Below are 17,360 nucleotides of genomic sequence, written 5' to 3'. Positions count from 1 at the left end.
ACACACACACACACACACACACACACACACACACACACACACACACATACTTTGTATGAAGAAATTTGGAACATTTTAAAAAACACCTTTCCTTAAACTGAAAAATGCTTTTTGTGATTAATAAAGTAATATAATTTAAAAATTTAGGCTGTGCATAAAGGTATGAAGAATAAATTGAAAATCACCACTCAGAGTGTTGATATTTACGTCAATTTACCTTGTTTTAAGATCTCTCTTCAGGATACATATAATTTTCCTTTATGAAAAAAAGTGAAATCCTACTCTATACTATGTGTACCCTGCATTTCCTAAATAACACTATATCCTGAACATCTTTCTGTCAATATGTAAAGATACATATCACAATTTTTAATGCCTGCATAATATTCCATTAAATGGACTTATCATACTCGTTAGGCAGCCCCTGACTGATGGATATCTACACTGAAATACTATTTATAGTCCGGGTTTAGTTCAACTTTTTGGTGTCTTGTTTTCCTTTTCTTTCCTTTGTTCTACAAAATGACACAGGTAGTATAAAAAGTCAGTGGGGCAGATTGCAAGCTACTTTCAAAACTGAAGTTAAGGTGAGACACTGACAATGAAACCTAAAGAATCAAGGAGGGATGAAATCAGCAGATCTGTAAGAACAACCCAAGATACTGCCAATACTCCCAGCGGTAACAAGGCAAACAGTCATCACACCTGTGCTCACTGGCTCACTGTCAGTCTTTGGCTCTATACTGTGAGCTCCAGGAGTTGTACTGTCCACAGCTCAGTCCCAAGCACCTGGCACATAGCTGATCAATAAGTGTTTGCTGGATGAATGAATCTCAAGGAGAGATGACTACAATGAAGTCATTTCAAAATGCTGAATTTAATCAATTGAATTATATTCCAACTAGAGACTTAATGGGCAACCAGAAAGGGAGATGGGACACACAGCATGTCTAGTAAAAGCAGAGTATGGAGAGGCAAAGTTGATCAGTGTTTCCAAGAACCTAAGAAACTGGGGTAGCAGGAAGAACACTATTATGGAGAGGGATGCATGAAGCTGTCAGGGCTCAATGACACTGGCCACTCAGATGATCCTGTCACTCCTCTTGCCTGAGCCCGCACTCACCAAGCACATCATTTAGCTTCCCATGTGGATGTGCACAAAAGGAGAAAACACAGGAATCAGCAAACTCGAGCCCCAGGCTACCTGCCAGTTTCTCTTCTCATCATGAATTAGTATTCTGACGTGACACCTCTGATGAGAACTGGACTTGGGTAAGTCAGTCTTCTGAAATCTGAACGTCTCTGACTGCCCTAACAGTGCTGAGTATTTAAACCATGACACTGAAACATGGGACCTATTGTGAAGGCCAGATTCCTGCAGAGGTGGCCCCCATGCTCCTAACCTCCGGGAATTCATACCTGGGTAAACCGCTTCCCTGAGTGTGGTGGGACCTGGGACTTGCTCCTAACCAACAGAATACAGCAGAGGCCAGCCAAGGGGCAGTCACCTGGACCCTGTCGGTAGGTGCAGTCAGCTGGGACTCTGACACCAAATTATACAGGGTATACTTCTGATTACTGGGAAGAGAATATTTCTTTCATAATCTAACTTTTAAGTCACTTAATAGATATCTAAATGGTTGCGTTAGAAAAATCTCAAAAGGATATTGTAGAAGGACTTCCCTGGTGGCACAGGGGTTAAGATTCTGCCTACTAATGCAGGGGACATGGGTTCGAGCCCTCGTCTGGGAAGATCCCACATGCCACAGAGCAACGAAGCCTGTGCGCCACAACTACTGAGCCTGCTCTCTACAGCCCGCAAGCCACAACTACTGAGCCTGCGTGCCACAAGTACTGAAGCCCGCACGCCTAGAGCCCGTGCTCCGCAACAAGAGAAGCCACCACAATGAGAAGCCCGCATAATGCAATGAAGAGTAGCCCCTGCTCACCGCAACTAGAGAAAGCCCGCACGCAGCAACGAAGGCCCAACGCAGCCAAAAATAAATAAAATTTAAAAATAAAAAAATTTTTAAAAAGGATAGTATAGAAAGAATAGGAACTTTAACAGTTTCTTTCCTAACACTGGCTCTGTTCTGGCCAGTGGAAGAAAATTATAAAATAAATCTAATTTGCTGCAAGAGATACCAATTTATCCCATCAGATTGGCAGACTGAGTATAGACAGGAGCACATGTGGGACAATGGGAACACCAGGTGGGAATGTGAAGTACCACCACTTTGGAAAGTAATCTTCAATATCTAGTAAGGCTGAAGATGCACGAACCTCATGACCCAATAATTCCACTGCTAAGAAATACCCAAAAAGCTTCTCACACAGGTCCACAGGAGACCTTTAGAAGAGTACTTAAGGCAGCACTGTTTTCTAAGAGCAAAAAAGTGGGCAGAGAGGGGGTACTGAACACCCATCATCAGGCAAATGGATGGATAAACTGTGATATATTCATACAGTGAAAGAACAAACAGTTGTGGAAACAACTGGATTAGAATTACAAGTCCCAACACGAACGACTCTCACAAATACATTAAGTAAAAAAGCAAGCTGAAGAAGGGTATGGACACTATGATGACATTTTCATAAAAGTTTAAAATATGCCAAATCTATAACATCTAAAGACGAATGTAGAAATGACAAACACCAAATCAACGTCATATTCATCTCTGAGTGGGAGACAGAGGACTACAGGGGGCTTCAACTAAATGCATACTGTTTAACTTCTTCCATTTATTTTTCATTATATCATCAAAAAAGAAAGAAAATTACTTCTTCCTGCCCTCACTTAAAAAAACCCAGATCTGGGCTTCCCTGGTGGCGCAGTGGTTGAGAGTCCGCCTGCGGATGCAGGAAACAAAGGTTCGCGCCCTGGTCCGGGAAGATCCCACATGCCTCGGAGCGGCTGGGCCTGTGAGCCATGGCCACTGAGCCTGTGCGTCCGGAGCCCGTGCTCCGCAATGGGAGAGGCCACAGCAGTGAGAGGCCCACGTACCGCAAAAAGAAAAACCCCAAATCTGCAAAGACCATGAGCTTGAAGCGAGTCAAACTGTTAGTCCCTCAGGACATGCACAGAACTCAATCTTGCCCTGTACATTCTGGGGACCACCAAATTAGAATTACAGGGAAACAGTAACTAATCTCCATCAAATCTCTACCCTTCACGCCTTTTTCCATACTGAATATGTGATCTTATCTAGATGTCAACATTTTCTATAAATGGTTATTGGTTAAATGTCCAACAACAAAATAGTTAATTAAAACATGGAACATCCACTCAAAAGGATACCAATAGCTCTTTAAAATAATGGTTACAAAGAGTATGAAGTAACACAGAAAATATTTACTAGCTATAATGTTACTTTTTTTTTTTTTTTTTAAGAACAAGATTTGAAACTGGATTTTCAGTGCTATATAGAACCATAACCAGGGCCTGGGAACAGAGCTTTGCCCTATGGCACAATTTAGGTGGTTCAAACATTTTATGAGCTTAGAGGACCCTTCAAATTTTTAAGTTCTACCCCTGCCATCTTCCTCTCCAAGGTGGGGAGCTTGCCCGACCCTGGGCCAGCAGAGATGGATGAGTTATCAAGGACAAGCCCCTCTGTGTGCATAGGCCACCCTCACCTGCCTTCACCCTTCTCCCATCTGACCACCAGGGGCCCCTCTCTGCAGGAACGCATGCTCCCTTGACTTTTGGCCACCTTCAGTGCTACTTCCCTACCCCACCCCTGCGTCAAATCGCTAAGATTGTTCTATAGTGTGAAGAGCCGGTATCTGCGTAAATGATGTGTTTTCAGTACTAAGAGGAGCCAGAGGGCTGTGCAACTGAGGCCAGGGATGACTAATTCAAAAGCCAAAGCACTGATAAGAAGGTCAAAGAAGGACCACTGGTAATAGCAGGAACTTTCCATAAATTAATAACGGGGCTCAGACTGGGGGAGTGCCTCCTAATTATGTACAAAGAAAATGAAACAGCATAAATAAGCACACCCTGTCTCCTTCTTAAGAGGCAGTTCCCCTCTCCCTATATCTGGCCGGAATTTTGGAGAAGGGATGAGCCATCTTTAGGAGGCAGGAGATAGATGGGCCCCTGAGCCAGACAGCTGGTGTCTGTCAAGTGGAGTAAAACTGAAGCTTTGTTCTCACCCAGACACTCCAAGGACAAAGCTAGTGGCAGAAGCTGAGTTCTGCTAAAGTAAAGAGATAAGGTGCCCACTCCTGAGGTCAAGGAAAACTTCCCTGTCTGCACATGCGCAGGAAGGCGCCTTGGGGGTCAAAAAGGGAGGGGGTGTCACCCCATCGTAAGTGTGGAATGCACCCACAGGCCTCTGCGGAGGGATCCATCTTAGCAAAAAGTTGCGCACACATCTTGGGGAGGGTCCTACGCCCAGTCAGGTGTGAAAAAAGAAACGAGATAATTGGCCAAATGTAAACAAAGACCGGAAGGGCTGTCCCCTGTAAGTGATTTAAATCCCCTCTTCACTGCACTTCTCATCCGGGACTCCCACACTCCCCTCCAGGTGTGTATTTCTGCCTTGCTTCTGTCTTAAATAAACAAACTGCTTCTCTGTGTGCTCTCCCATACGTTGTGCTGTGTCTTTAATAATACACTTTGTACCTGTTTTTACAGTTTTTTTTTGTTGTTGTTGTTTTTGCGGTACGCGGGCCTCTCACTGTTGTGGCCTCTCCAGCTGTGGCGCACAGGCTCCGGACGCGCAGGCTCAGCGGCCATGGCTCACGGGCCCAGGCGCTCCGCGGCACGTGGGATCTTCCCGGACCGGGGCATGAACCCGTGTCCCCTGCATCGGCAGGCGTACTCTTAACCACTGCGCCACCAGGGAAACCCTGTTTTTACAATTTTTGCCTCCTTGAAACATTCTTGCTTTCAAACGGGGTAAAGAGCTAGGGCCAATTTGCTTCTAGCCCCTAGCCCCTAGCCCCTAGCCCCTGGTGGACTCGCACCTAGGATTCCTGGTTTTCATACAGGCTACCCAGGTTCAATTGCTGGGCAGGGAACTAAGATCTCTCCTCAGGACCGCTCACTGCTGTCCCTCCGAGATCACTTACTAGAAATATATTGGGATAGCATACTTTGGGATGTAGATGGCATTATGGTTATGAGGTGGATCTGAGGGAAATCTTGGGTAAGTCTCCAAAGGAAGGAATGTTGTAAGGCCTCACACAGCCTCTACGACGTTGGGCATCTTCACAACGAAACGTCCCTCTCTGGACGCATTAGGTCAACGGCAAATGAAGCTTACCTGACACAGTCTGATATACATATTTTTTCAATAGCACATTACCCCAGCAACCCAGAAATCCCTCAGCCATCCTGGAGACAGTGTGGCAGGGGTTCCTGTGCTAGAAGTACTATTATAATAATATTTTTTTAAACAGTGGAAATAAATCAAAACAATGGCCCTGGGTACACTTCTATTCTACTTTTCCTTCTTTTCAAAATACTTCAATGAGTACGCTATTTTCAAGACAAAAATTTAAGTGAAAACTTCTTGCATAAAAGAAGGAACCAATGAGAAAAGACACATAAACAAAGAGAAAATGCAGAAATCGCCCATTTCTAGCTATCAAAACCAAAGAGACACGACTGATTCTGGGTGTAAAAGAGTCAATGGCTCAGTTTAAAGTAAGTTTGCTGTTAAGTTTTGTTTTACCATGGTTAAAAACATATAACATAAAATGGACCACCTTAAACATTTTAAAGTTTAGAGTATAGTATTAACTACATGCACATTGTGGTACAACAGATCTCCAGAACTTCTTCACCTTCCAAAACTGAAACTCTGTATCGACTGAGCAACTCCCAGTTGGCTAATTTGTACCCATTCCCTGTGGGTACATAATGAGGCTTGAGCCCAGGACCCGTGTTAAAGCCCCCGTGGAGCCCTGGATTGCCCTTATATCAGGCTCGGGGCTGCCATCAGTGGGAGCCACCAGCACAGCATTCCAAACAGCTTCGGCTCCACGGAGAGTGAGTCCTTCCCCCACCCCGCCACCAACAGGGTCCCAAGGCAGTTATTTCCAATCATTTTTGTGGAAATGGCCTTCAATCCACCTTGCAAGACCTGTGTCCTTTCCGCTCCACATTAGTGAATTCACCAGGGGAATTCTGTCGATGGCAGAAAGGTGAAGGGTGGCTGTATTTCTGACCCATACGAAAACGAACTTCAAAATGTTCAAATCATTTACAGTGGCCTTGCAGTCAGGGCAGGGACTGCTGCATAACTGATGGGATCCTGTAAATCTGCAACATACACGTGGCCTCCGACAGGTCCAGATGGATTCACGAGTGGACTGAAATCATCGGGACCCCTGGAACTCAAGGAGTGGCCACCGATGTTGCTCTAATCCACTCTGCACAGCTTGGAACGATGCTAACATTTTTAGGAGAATCCCTGCAAAAACAGATTGGTTTCTGTTCCCATCTATTAATAACAGCTATTTTGAAATGCTATTTAAATCTTCTATTGTTAATTTGAACTTTTCGTGGGTTCTGTCTCCCCAGCTGAGCTGCGGTCGGGCAGCAGGGACTACACACCACGTGGATCTGTAACCCCCCTGAGAGGGGTGCAGTGCCCCTTCACAGATGCTCGTAAACATTGGTTCATTTGCTTGTTCTACTTTGGTAAGGCCCATCATTTTAATTACTGACTGGCTCTGCCCAAATGACATATCAATTGCTGACTCAAGGTGCCTTCCAGCCGTGAGCTCTGCTTCAGGCTGCCCTGCAGTGAGCACGGGCGCTCACCCATGCCCGCACCCACACTAGAAGTGTGTTCGTATTACCTTTAGGGTGTTTTATTATGATCCACAGCTATATTTGGCAACTTTTCTTTCTAGCATTAGAGAAGACACATTACCAAATGTTAAAAAAGGAATCTGCCGAATGCACCAGCTAGAACAGAAAAAGTATTATGAAAAGCCTGCGTAAACTCTCTCCCTCCCAAACTACCTACACCCCCGATGCATCCAGGATAGTACAGAGGAGGGGAAGGCATGACTTTGTATACTCACGCGGACACAATGCTAGTCGTGACTTTTGGGTTCATACCCGACACCAGTCTTTGGCCGAAAAGCTAAGGATTTGGGCTGGAAAGAAAGATCCAGCCTCCTGTCTCTGCCCTTTTCCTCATACATGGCGGGAGGGGCCTGGACTTCCCCGTCGAACACAGGAGTCTGTGAGACACTCTTTCATCTGGAGTAACGACTTGAGTTCAGCACATTAATATTATAACTATTTTAGAGAGGGCAGGGGAGGCCTCCTGAGCTCTTCTAGAGATAATTAAAAACGGGGGGAAAAAAAAAGAAATCTGAAATAAACAAAAAACAAGCTGAAGGCACCAGGGGTTTCTGAATAACATCTTCCCGGTTAAACAATTTTAAGAATTCCATAATGCAAAAGCAACCCCCCTCATTCTCTCCCACGTAAACACGCTTGTTATTTCAGCCCCACTCAGATGAGCAGCAGAATCTCTTGCCTTCACTTCTGCAGCTACTTTGTCCAGAGATGTTATTGGCACAAAAGCATTCTCAGGAGAGAAAAAAGGCTGACCGTAGCCAGCAAGTGCAGGCACACCTCAAGGAGGAATACTCCTGTTCCAGTAACCTCAACAACTCACCACCCTGCGGTCGGATTGCTGACCTCAAGCACCAATTTTGCCTTAGCAGACTGAAAACTTCAGCCCTTTTGATGTTTATCAGCATGTTCCCAGTAACTCTCTTGCTGTAGCAGAAAGGTAATCACATAAACCATTTTATTATCACTGATGACTACGTTTTTACAATACCAAGATCTACTGACCCTCAGTGGCGGGGAGAGGCGGGGAATCAAAAAAAGCCCACCGAGTAGTACAAAGCCATTGTTTTATCCTTTTTTCACCTGCTTTTAGGTTAAAAACCTGTGGGACATGAAACCACATCCAAGAAGTCAAGAAATAAAAGAATCAATCTAGGGAGAAGGAGGAAAACAGAATTATTATTAAGAGAAAGGAACAGGCAGAAAGAGTGAAATGAGGAAGAGGAGACACAGTGTAGGGAGCATGGAGGAAGGGCGGCAGTGCTGACGTGAGCAGAGAGGAAGTCGGGGTGACAATGGAGAGGAGAGAACAGGTGGCCTGAGGGCTCGAAGGGAGGATGTGAGCCTGAGAAACTGCTCCTCACACATTCAGCTGTTCACTTGGGGTGTGAAGAAATAGATGGGCCATTTTTTAATATGCTGTTAGGTTTCTCTCTCTTCTTTTTTTAAAAAAATCCAACCTGCCCTTTCTTTGTCTTGACACATATACACAAAGTTAAGATGTCATGGGGGGGGGAATCATTTATTCCACTTACAACATGGAAATACCTTTCTGAATTACGTATCGTTTTGCTAACAGGCCCTACTTTGAACCAACACCTACCTGACCCTCAGAGTAAAGCACGGGCCTCACACCTACCACCACGTACGGCACGCTAGCCGATAACTCTAAGGTCAGCCTGCGCATTCGCTTAATGATTTTAATCAAGTCATTTAGTCCAGTCAACAAATATTCACTGAGCCTCTGCAGTGGTGAATAAGACACAGCTCCTGCACTCAGGAGCTTCGATTCAATAGGGAACTGGAACAGACAAGCCACCATGCAAGAGTGAAGAGGCTGGTAGGTGCCAAGTGGTGGCACAAGCCACGCACGGCCTCCAGACAGGGGCAGGATCAGTTTGAACTGGGCCAGCAGGAAATGCATTTGAGAAGCAGCCATTCGAGTGTGCTGTTCAAAGGGGTGGGTCAAGTAAATGCAGGATGGCTCGAGAAAGGGTGGAGGGGAGGACAGAGCAGAGGAAGTACTGACCAGTGAAAATTACCGCACACACGGATTCCTGCTGGTAAGCCAAGATAAACAGTTGCCAGAACCATGCGCGGAGACCTTGAATCCACAACAGGAGAGACAGGAGGAATGGAAAGGAAGGGACAAATTGAAGGAGGCTGCGCAGGGAGCACTGCAACACTCAACAGCCAACTGGATGTAGGAGTGTGAAGAGGAGACAAGTCAGAATAACCCAAGAGAGCAAAAGCAGGTCACAGAGAGGATGATGACAGCACGAAAATCATGACAGATGTACCGAGAGGGCCATGATGTCTCTCTCCCCTGTGGGATGCTTTTCTGATGATGGATAACCTGGACCTACTCCGAGAAAACTCCAGACAAACCCAAGTTAAAGGGTATTCTACAAAATAAACAGCCTCACCCTTCCAACGTGTCAAGGTCATGAAAGACAAAGAATGACTGAGGAACTGCCCGGAATAAAGGAAGTTAATGAGGCAAGACAACTAGCACAGTACAAGACCCTGGACCTGGATCCTGGACCAGGAAGAGGCTTTTTTTTTTTTTTAAGATTTTTTTTCCTTCTTTCGCTCTAAAGAACATTATTAGGACTCTTGGTGACACCTGAATAAGGTTTGTAGATTGGATAATAGTACAGAATCAATGTCAATGTTTTGATTTTGATGTTTGTTATGCAAGAAAATGCCCTTGTATCTTTTAGGAAATATACACTAAAGTATTTGAGGGTGGAGGTAAAGGGGCATCATGTCCATAACTTACTCTGAAGGTTCAAAAAAAATCACAACACATGTATGTGTGTGTGCATGCTTGTGTATGTGTGTAGAAAAAGAAAGCGAATGTGTGAGAAAGAAAAAGCAAGTGTGGTGAATAGTTATTATTTATAGAATTTGGATGAAAAGTATATAGAAATTATTTAAATGATTCTTGCAATTTTTCTGTAAATCTGAAATATTTCAAAATAAAAAGTTAACAGGGGAAAAAAGATTAAGGAAGCTAGGATGAAGAGCTGTTTAGAGACAAAAGAGCTGGGCTTCTGGGTATTAAATTCTGAATGGGATTCAGAAAGCTGGAAATGGAGGTTTGAAGGCGTCTGGGGGGGCTGAGTAAAACCTGGTTAAAAGCAGAGCTCGAAGGCAGATTGCCAGGGCTGCTCTCTCAGTTCGCTCCTTAACAACCAGCAGTAGTAACAATTGCTTAAGTTATTCTCATTTCTCTCTGCTTCAATTTCTTCACTCCATAACAGCAACGATAAGGCTATCTGCCTCACAGATGTGGAGCGAGGATTGAAGGACATGATAACAAGAGAACCACGGTGCCCCGTGAGGCACAAGGTAACTGTCCATTAGCGACTAATGTTGGCCCTGAGATGGGGTTGATGCTGGGAGAAGGGAGGAGGCCAGGTAAGAAAAAGGCCCAGGACAGGATCCCACTGAACCTCCCATTCAGAAGTCAGGAAGAGAAAGGAGGTAAGTGAGGTCTGAGTTGCCCCCGAAGAGCCAGTGACAAGGAGACGCGGAAAGAGAGAGGCTGGGGAAAAGGGTGCCCGCTGGCACCAGATGCGGGGCAGAGACCAAGGAGCAGAGAGACAGGGTACAGGCCTCAGCTCTGCAACCTGGACACCTCTGCTGGAGCCCTACGCGACAGCAGTTTCAACAGAAAGGTGGGGCTGAGGCCAGAAGGAGTAAGTGGGCAGTCCGAGGCGGGGAAACCTGAGGACAGTTCAACAGAGGAGCAGGGTGCAGAACTGCGCTGCCCAATCCAGCAGCCGTCAGCCCCAGGTGACTATTTCAATTGAATTTAAATTAATTGAAATTTTACAAAAATCAGAAATTTAGTTGCTCGGTCACACTTGCCACATTTCACGTGCTCAGCAGTCACATCTGACTACTGGTGACTATATGGCTACTAGTGACAATACGGCTAGTGACAATACGGCTAGTGACCACCACGCTGGACAGCACAGATACAAAACATTTCCATCACTGCAGACAGTTCTTTTGGATGGAGCTGGGACTCTAGCACAATTTCTTTTATTATGAGAAGATGATTTGAATATAGGGTGGAGTGAGGGCTGGGGCAGAGTAAGGAGGGACCAAAGAAATTAGAGAAAGGGAATAACAAATGGAGCAAGTTCCCAAAAGAGGCAAGGAGGAAGGGGAAAAGTCCAGACAAAGTGTGCAACACATGTGAGTTAATCTTGGGTAAGGGACTGATAGACATTTCCTTCCTCAGAGGGAGGAAATAAAGAAGGACAAAGATGGGTAAAAAAGAATTCTTGGGGTGGTAAGGAGGGTACAGTGGGAACTATCATTAAAGCAGAAGGCAGTAAACTCCAATGTAAACATCCTTAATCTCATGAATGAAAAAAGGCTGTCTCCAGAAAGGAAACTGACTGGAAGTTTAAGGAATGGAAAAGTCTGGCATAACCTCTAATGGAATGCAGCTGGGAGTTCATAAAAGATGGCTTTTTTTTTCACAGAAAAGTAAGACCTAGGTGAAATTAGAGCTAGCATAAGTTTACAGTGGAACCAGTGCAAAGGTCTTTGTGATAACTTGGCAGACTGGGAGAAGGAAAAGCCGACGATGAGGGTGATTTTGGATTGAGGACTGGAATATGAGAAGTCCAACACGTTAAGACAAAGGATTCTGGGATTCTGGACAAAACCGAAATGGCTGGAACGTATACACTCCAAATAGATAAACAGAGACATAAAGGGATTGGAACAGTAAGTGATTACGGGACCAGAGTCTTCAGTGACGGTTAGTCTGGTGCAGTTAAGTGGAAAGAATCGGCGAAGCAAACTGACATCCAAGTTCCAGATCTTGAAGGTGGAAAAAATTCCCATGACTAAACAAGTTCAAGAAGTGAGTGGCTGAAGTAAAGTAGAAATCAAGGCCATAGAAGTTGATGTTGAGGACCTTGATGAAATTCAAGATCAGTGAATTAATAGAGCCTCAACAGTGATGCCAAAGTCACCAGCAAGAGACAAGGTAGAGAACAGAACCAAGTTAGTTGTTCATGTTTGTTTCTTTGTTTGTTAATTTTTTTGTAGCATCAAGTGAAGTGATTCCCAAACCTGGGCATACATCAGAATTACCTGGTGAACTCTCTTCTCCCTCCCCATCTTCCCTCCCCTTCTGTTTCCTTCTTTTTGGGTTTGTTTTTAAAATAAAAATGTTTAGGTCTTGCCCACCTGATGATTCTAATGTGGTATGTTTAGGAGAGTCTAAAGAGCTGCGTTTTTCAAAGTGCTCCAGGTGATTCTGAGGAGCCACCAGGTTTGGCAAGCGCTGATTCAGAAGATAAGGAGGGTATAGGGCACAAGCAGACAGCATGACATGTTGCAAAAAGCCTCTGTTAGGGATGGGTTAATGGTCTGGAAGCAGCACTGAGAAGCAAGGGGAAGCCCAGTCCCTGCACCGGTTGAGATGGGAGAGGGCTGTTCTGAGGGAAGTTGTTCACTCAGGCTCTGGAGCTAGGGGACGGACAGGTGATGGACTCAGCTACAGCAAAATGAAAACAAAGGCATGTGGCTGCAGGATGTAAGAAACAAGAGACTGCAAGGCAGGTTGGAGACACACAGGTTAGCAGCCTGCAGGACAGGAGGCTGAACAGTTTGTTATTAAGGGATCCAAGTGTAATGAGGTGTGATTCATTAAAGGGTCTGTAGGGCTTAGTGGCCGGATTCTTGGGCAGTAAGGATTTTTCTATCTGAACGCTATCAGATTTCTAATATGTAAACCATTACAGATTATTAAACCTTCGGGTAAACAAGCTTGCAGAAGCTTATTCATTAACATTGAAAAATCTGTCTTCCCAACACACATTTTTATACAGATGAAATCAGACTGGAAGGAATATCAAGGTTTGCTTTGGAGCAGAAAGACAGATGGGGCAACCCCAAACCTGTGAGAGGGACAGGGCATTCCCTCCCTTCGCTCTCCCAGGAAGAGGGGAATTTATGAACTGAGAATACAGAAAGGGGCCCCAGCCAATGTTAAGAACAGAAGAGGTGACACAGATGACTGAGTCTCAGGAGCACAGCTACCCTCACCCGCCCCCCACATCCCCCAGTGGGTAAAGCTCGGGATGTTTCTCAGTAAAGAACATATTTACTTTCACAAACCCAACTCATTTAAAGAGCAAGCTGCAAGTGTTCGCCCCTGCTTCTGAGACAGCTGCACTTCTGTAGGTTCAAATCTGCTTACTCCTATGAAATAATTTCTAACACTGACATACACAGACTTTAAGATGAGGGCGTGAGCGCAGCCAGGCACACACGCACGCGCGCGCACACACACAACCTCGTGCATATTGAAGAAATGACTCACTTCATTTGCTGCTGCCTCTGCCACTATTGGGTTTTGATTCTACCTGTTCAAATACAAAGTTTCCTATTAGATTAACTACAGGGAAGAACTCAGGAGTCTGAACCCTGATTTTGGGCATGACTTTAGAGCACTCAAGAGGCTTTAACCTGGGCATCAGGAGAATCCACTCTCTCACATGCTTTCTCTCCATAATCTTTCACAAAACGGTAACATATCTTACCACTTTGAGAGCCAATTAATGGAAACCCCTGGTAGAAGAAACAAGGCTAAGCCTCGTATGTCCTGTACCTGCAGTACTTGGGGGCCCCTTCTCAGCTCACCGTAAGACGGCACAACAGCACCCTGGAACTTCAAAGAACCCGAGCCCCTCCTTTTAAAGATGAGAAAGGGGTGGGGAGGGGGCAGAGAGGTGAACCCGCCCAAGGTCACTCTGCTCTGAGTAACGGGACGGCTGACTTGGCACTGCCTCCTGGCAATCCGTGCTCCACCCCAGCTCCCCCAAACAGTCCCTCGGGGCTTCTGCTGGCTTGCTAGCATGCAACCTCCCCCGGCCCCCGCAAAAATGCAACGCCAGTCGCGCTCGGTGCCCAACTTCATCCCTTCGCGTCAGCATGCAGTTAAACCCTCCGGCCGGCAGCAGGTCACATGAGCATCAGCTCTCTCTCCCTCGAGCCCGGCCCCCCGGCGGCCGCCCCAAGGTCACCGGCTGGCCCGGGGAGCTCCCGCCTCGGGCGACGGGAGATGGCAGGGCGGGGGCCCGGGGCGCGGCACTCACCGGCGCGGGGGGCGGGCGCGCCGCGGCTGCCCATGTCCTCGCCGGCGCGGCTGGGTGCGGCGGCTGCTGGCGCTGGCTGTGCTAGGCGCCCGGCTGCGGGCCCGCGCCGCGGGGAGCACCGTCCAATCAGCGCGCGCCTGCCGCCTGGCCCGGCGCGCGGCCCGGCTGGGTTCGCGGCTCCCGGGGGGCGCGAGCAGCCGCGCGCCGCCCGAGCGGCTTCCGGGCGCGTTGCCTGGACGCGGTTGCCGTGGCAGCCCGAGCTGGAGGCTTTCCCCGCGCCCGCGCCCAGCCCCGCGGCGCCGCCCCTCCTCCCTCCGCTTTCCCACGCCCAAAATAGCCTCTCCTCCCGCTGCAGTTTCCCACCCAGCTCGCAGCCCAGCCGCTCGGAGTCGGCGGGCGGGGATTTCGCTTATTGGAAAATAAGTCCTCTTGTAGGGCTGGTTGACTTGAAGAGAGGGGTGTTGAAATGGTGCCTGATTAAGATAATAGCCATGGTGCCTGTCCTGTAATTCTCTTCAGAGCCCTAACATCCGTTATTTACCAGACCTCTTTCCCACAGAAAGCGTTATTATCTACCCCCATCCCCTTCCAAATCGAGGAGAAGTTATTTTATGAGGCCACCGTCTGGGAAACAGCTTGCGCGTTGACGCCCCACCTGTGCAGAGGAACTAACTAACCCTCGAGGCGGCCAAGTGTCATCTAATGAATCACCTTGACACCGGCCACTGGGACCAAGGATCCGGTCTCATGGCAGCAGGCACGACGCAAGAAAGAACTGCTACCACCCCTCTTCTTCACATCCCTTCCTCCTCCCTTCTGCCTCGCCCGCCTCCTAGGGCGTCCTAACTCTTTGCACCTTCCTCTCAATGTGCATTCTGAGCAGGATGCACACGCCGATCCACTCAGAAATTTGCTTCCTCTCTGTGGACGGGATTTAAGCAGAGTTGGGGACCCCCACCTACGCCCACCTCCGATTCATACCTCTTTCCTGTCGCTAGTATTTACCCAGGAAGGGTGTTCCTATCCGTCTCCTCCACCAGCCACAGCCTCTCCGACCCAGGGAAAGGGGGAATTTGGTAGAAAGACCCTGGGCTGTGGAGTCAGGCTGAATTGTTCCGGAGTCCTCTCTCCAGCAGTTACTTCTATGTGGTCTTAGATATTCTGTTTCCATACCTATAAAACGGGATACTATCCCCACAAAGGGCTAATGCTTCCATAACATTCAGTGAACAATGCTTATTGGATGCTTGTCAAACTCTAGGAACTGTGCATACACAATGGTGAAAAAGAAAAAGAGACAGGAATCTCTGCTCTCATAGAGCTTACAGCCGGAAACACATCAATCAAATAACCACAGACAGCATGAAACTGACACTGTGATAAGGAGAGTGCATGAGCTTGAGAACTATGGTGTGGAGATCTGACCTAGGAGCATCCCTTTAGCTCAGTGATTATTCTTTCCTTTTTTCCCTTTGATTCCCACTGCCTGGCACATGGTACGCACTCAGTAAATGTATATGGAATTGAATCCTACGTCATCCTGATAACAGTATCACTCAGTTTCCCACTAACTTTCTCCCACTGAAAATATATTTGAAACATACATAACTCTCTGCTATGTCTGGAAAGACATGCAGGTCTTACGGGAAAGTACTCATTCAAACCCAGAGCCCACCATCAAGAGTCCCAAGAAAGGTTCAAAATGTCCCTTGCCTGTCCCCATTGGGTTGCCTTCCAGAGTGTAAGGTGTACATCACAGATGGGCACATGAAAGTCCCCTCTGCCTCATTTCTTCCACCCCCCGCCCTTACTATTCCACTCTCTCCCCTGGTCCCAGCTCCATTCTGCCACTCCCCCTTGATTCAGAGCTGCAGGGCACCCATTCCTGGCTTCCTAGGAGAATGGCAGCAATCCTTATAATCCTCAGAGTAGAGCATCTGCAAAACAGAGGGAACTCCCTCCTGTACTTCTGCTGGCCTTCAAAGCATAACTTTATGCTGTAATTGCCACAAGACTCCATCACTCTCAAGGGTAGAGAAGAAGAGGACCTGGTAAATGAGGGCCCTTGCTACCTACACACACCATTTTATTCTGGCTGACTTTAATTTCCTTTTAAAAAATCATATCAATTAGCATAAACAGAATCCAAAAATTTAAAAGATTCATTAGTAAGAAGACAAATAATTGTAGCTCTTGCAAACTCTGAATTCCTCAGTAGGAATCCTGAAGTTTCATAGTATAGTAGAGCCACGACTTCCCACTTCTGACCTTGTCTTCCCCCCTGTTCAGGTGACATGTTTTGAATCCTGAGGAGACACAGTGCACAATGATTTAAGCCTACCTTAATTTTTTTCCAACTCAAACTATTTCTGTAGGATAAATTTCAAAGAACTATCTGTTTTTCCAGAATTGTTTGATTGTGACTCATTACAGGAAATTGATTTTTTTTTTTTTTTTTTTTTGCGGTACGTGGGCCTCTCACTGTTGTGGCCTCTCCCGTTGCGGAGCACAGGCTCCGGACGCGCAGGCTCAGCGGCCATGGCTCACGGGCCCAGACGTTCCGCGGCATGTGGGATCTTCCCGGACCGGGGCACGAACCCGTGTCCCCTGCATTGGCAGGCGGACTCTCAACCACTGCGCCACCAGGGAAGTCCTTTCATGGGTATTTTTGAGTTACTGGACTGCTGTGGGTTAAGAAAAGACTGGCTGCCAGAGAAATGCAGGAGGAGGTGTGGGTCACTCTTTAGAGAAGTTTGGTAGTGCAGGGAAGGTGAGAAATAAGGTCAACAGAGAGGTTTTTAGTGCTAAGCGAACATTTTCAAGATAGGAGAAAATATGCTTTGCATTTATATGTGCTGTTGGAGTCATGAAGAACCAGAGAGCACAATACATCATTTTGCACTGACTAACTCAATCTAAATTCTGCCCCTAATTTCATCATCACCATATCCATTTCCTTTTAAAAAATCTTTCATCAAATAAGAGAAATCTTACATTGAACAAAGGTGGGGTTCAGACCGTGGGACATTATTCTCTTAATAATCAGTTAATAAAATATGTGTTATTCTTTATGACTTTTCTTTGGTGGTTTTCTTTGTTGATAATAGTAACATCTTAGAATTAAGGAAATCCCTTGTTTTCCTCTTTTATATGTAAAAATAATGGATTTTTCACATGTTTTGAGTAAACTGTAATTGACTTATCTGTTTTTGCTAATAACTTCCCTTCATGTGTTAGCTAATTCAAATATTATGTTTTGCTTATGGATTTGTTGGTATCTATCCATCTCACAAGGTTTTTTTTAAAGTAATTATAGTTAGGGCGCAACCAGCAGGGAAGCACAAAATATTGGAAGGCTCTTCCTAGTAGTGTAGTAGTGTTAACTTAGGAGGTGTTATCTATGT

At 46.3% G+C, this 17,360-nt stretch overlaps 1 protein-coding gene across 2 annotated transcripts in view; it reads right to left on the bottom strand.

Moving 5' to 3' along the window:
• The window catches only part of FAM81A (family with sequence similarity 81 member A), a 76,206-nt gene extending 62,140 nt beyond the window's left edge, over nucleotides 1–14,066 (bottom strand). The window contains exon 1 of one of the 2 annotated variants that reach the window (XM_029239105.1): nucleotides 13,957–14,066. The gene's annotated coding sequence lies outside the window, so the exon portion shown is untranslated. The remainder of the gene's footprint in view (nucleotides 1–13,956) is intronic. The other variant, XM_029239104.1, reaches the window with a different exon arrangement.
• Nucleotides 14,067–17,360: the final 3,294 nt, after the last annotated feature.

This window comes from Monodon monoceros, unplaced genomic scaffold, assembly GCF_005190385.1.
Source record: "Monodon monoceros isolate NGI ecotype Baffin Bay Population unplaced genomic scaffold, NGI_Narwhal_1 Super_Scaffold_21, whole genome shotgun sequence".
In the NCBI taxonomy this organism is placed as follows: domain Eukaryota; kingdom Metazoa; phylum Chordata; class Mammalia; order Artiodactyla; family Monodontidae; genus Monodon; species Monodon monoceros.
This window is presented reverse-complemented; position numbering and strand designations above follow the sequence as displayed.